The sequence below is a fragment of the Lytechinus variegatus genome, chromosome 9 (assembly GCF_018143015.1).
Source record: "Lytechinus variegatus isolate NC3 chromosome 9, Lvar_3.0, whole genome shotgun sequence".
In the NCBI taxonomy this organism is placed as follows: domain Eukaryota; kingdom Metazoa; phylum Echinodermata; class Echinoidea; order Temnopleuroida; family Toxopneustidae; genus Lytechinus; species Lytechinus variegatus.
The window spans coordinates 11,748,227-11,751,316 of record NC_054748.1 but is presented as its reverse complement, the minus strand read 5'-3'; the positions used below and the strand labels follow the sequence as shown (position 1 = coordinate 11,751,316).

The window sequence follows — 3,090 nt, the reverse complement described above, 5'->3', positions numbered from 1 at the left end:
AAATTTTGCACACTTTGTGTTATAGTCACAAGCAAACCTGTCGAATGTGTGTGGCCCCCATTTTCGATCTAAAAAATCAAATAATGTTGAACTAATACACCAATCATCACTGTCTGATATTCTGCTAAGACTATCTGCCTTCTTATTCCGTTCTCTTGGAATCCATACTACGTCTATACCTAAATGGTAAACCTCGCATGTCTGGTGGATATCAATCGCAATCTCCTGCAATTGTCTGTTTTTACTGCCTTTTTGTACAATACTTGCGACATTTCTATTATCCGTATAACAACGAATATTATGCCCTTCCAGGCATGGCCCAAGTGACTTAACAGCTCTATTTAGAGCTTCCATCTCTCTCCATGAAGAACTGTATTTTGATTCAAACTCTCTCCAAGAGCCAACCACTTCCAGGTTTAAATCTTCACAAATGAACGCTCCATAACCTGTACCTGAAGCGTCAGTAAACATATTGAAATTACACGACTTCATTTGTGAAATGGGTATGCCATTAAATCTATCCATGTTCTTGTACCAAAAAATAAGCTCTTTTTCTGCTTCATCCGACAGAAATACTGGCGCATTCCACGATGCCCGACTATTAATGCTCTTAAAAACATCTCTTGTCTTCAGTTGAACCATCGAACCGACAGCGGGCTGCATAGAAATGATTTGCCCAGCAATTCCTGCTAAATCCCGCACTGGAATTAATCTCTTCCCTCTATTTGCTTTAACTAGAATACTTTGGATAGATTGTTTGCATTTACACATCCTTTCCTTTGTGATTTTTACCACCCCATCTAAGAAATTCCAAGATAATCCCAACCAAATAGCCTCTTTTTGGGGCATCCATTCGCACTTGTCTTCAGCAAGAATAAAACCAAGCTTGCTCAAATCAGACCTAATCGTCTCGCTAACCTCATTAGCTTCATCTATGTTACCGCATCCTGCGATACCATCATCAAGAAACATGACCACCCTTTTCCCCTGTGATCTCCAGTATGTTACTGGAACCCTGGTCACCTTTGTAAAGATGTAACCGGCAGTTGAAATTCCAAAAGGTAATACATTGAATTGAAAGTATCTTGTTTGACCCTCAAATTCCCAAGCAAAACCAAGATATTGCCTGTGCCCTTCGAATATTTCTATGTGATGGTATGCTGACTTCAAATCAAAAGTAAAAACATAGTCCCCCTTTTGGAAAATGTCCTTACCAACTGATGCATCCTCGTACTTAAATTTATTCTTGTATAAATGTGGGTTGATATGCCTACAATCCAATACAAGCCTGCGTTTGCCTTTTCTATCAGAAACTGTCAAGGGATTTACCACTGTGGGTCTTGATTCTACTTCAGATACACAACCTTTCTCTAATAACTTATCAATTTCATCCTTAACGAAATCTGAATGGATCAATGACGACCTGTTATTATGAAGCTCTTTGCTAACTGGCAAAGTATGCAACGGTAGTTTATATCCGTTTCCGATAACATCCAAAATCTCTTTACTAGCCCCAAAATTGGACCATGTATCCAAATTTTGTTTCAGCCTCCCGACAGGAGAGGCTTTCTTATTTCCAGAACTTGCAATTTCATCATCATTATTTTTGTATCCTTTTTCTCTCATATTTTCTGAGGGCTTTGATTCTTTTCCCATATCATCATGAATCAATCAATACAAAATCACTTATCTGATCTCTGCTTGCCCTGGCTTGACACTCATTCCTCCAGTGACCCGGTTTCCCGCATGAAAAGCAAAGCCCCGGCTTCTTGCGCTCATCCGAAGATCCTCCAGCACCATGATGAATAGATGTGGTGTAAATCTCCTGCTCCTTGACGTTGGGACGCCACGATGCCTTGCTCCCGCCATAAGGTTGAAAACGCCTCGGCGCTATTTTCTTTCCTTTCTTGCTCTTCCTCTCTGCTCTCGTTTCTGCTTTCATCATGCGCTTTTCATCCTCTGAATTTTCGGCCAATGTGTTCCTCTCATATTCGGCAACCAACTTCCACCCTAATGGCGAACTGTCCGCCATTTTTATCAATTTCTGCCTTTTTTCAACTAAGTCTATACCTTCGATTATTTTGTCCTTCGCACTTGCGACAGCTCCTGACGTATCATTGGATTCGTTGAGACAATGCTCGGCCTCTTTCAGTTTCCTATGAATTTTCACATTCACTTTATGCTGCTCTTCGTTGCCTTTACGCTGAAACTTAAAGTTCTCGGTGTGCATTTCTTCTATCTTTGCAACTTGTGCGTCACTTAGTGCTTTCTGGTTTTCATTTATAGACTGGTGAAAATTGCTCAACCTATTAGATATCAAACCGTCCAAGTCTGTTAGCAATTTATTTTGCGACTGGCTCAATTTTAAATCAATAAGCTCAGAAACTTTTGCCGGATCCATGTTCGAAGATAGACGTAATGTAGCTGGAGACTCTTTAAACACCGTGCTAGTGTGTAGTCCTTGGAAGGCTAGAATGACTTCCCCTACAACACTACACCCTTACTTCGCATCCCCTCTTTTCATATTCAAATGAAACACCTTCGGCGCGACGGAATTGAATAATTCCGTCACGCATGCCGGAGAACAATTAGTGTTCACCACTTATTGCCGTATAAACAACATTTGCCAGCTATACGATGTAACGCTGGCAAATACATATCCTTTTTACGTGTTTTTTTTGGTCGCGCATGGTATCCACTCGCCAGTGTAGGTGCCCCCCGGGCATGGCATTCAAAATGGTATTAAAATTCAATGTAGAATAGGAAAGTTATGACATTTAAAAATTCCTCTTAAACAATTATGCACAACACTGATTTGTAAATGAGAGAGTCGATGATGTCACTACTTCTGTTGTTTTTCATTATAATGTCAATGGAATGGAATTTGGAGATGCATGTTGATAGGGAGTGTGAAAATGAAGAAAGAGATCAAGACGAACAAGGGAAAATGAACAGAAAGGAGAAAGTGAAGTTGAATAGGGAGAGAGAGCGGAGGTGGAGAGAAAGTAAATTTTGAATTATTATTGATTGGTTGATAGTATTGAGAGAGAGAAATTGAAATTGAAATGAGAGAGGGAAAGGAAACGTAGA

The 3,090-nt window shown here is 40.1% G+C and overlaps 1 pseudogene; it reads right to left on the bottom strand.

Annotated features, from left to right (window-relative positions):
- Positions 1-1,675: 1,675 nt before the first annotated feature.
- On the bottom strand, positions 1,676-2,652 carry LOC121421617 (annotated as a pseudogene).
- Positions 2,653-3,090: the final 438 nt, after the last annotated feature.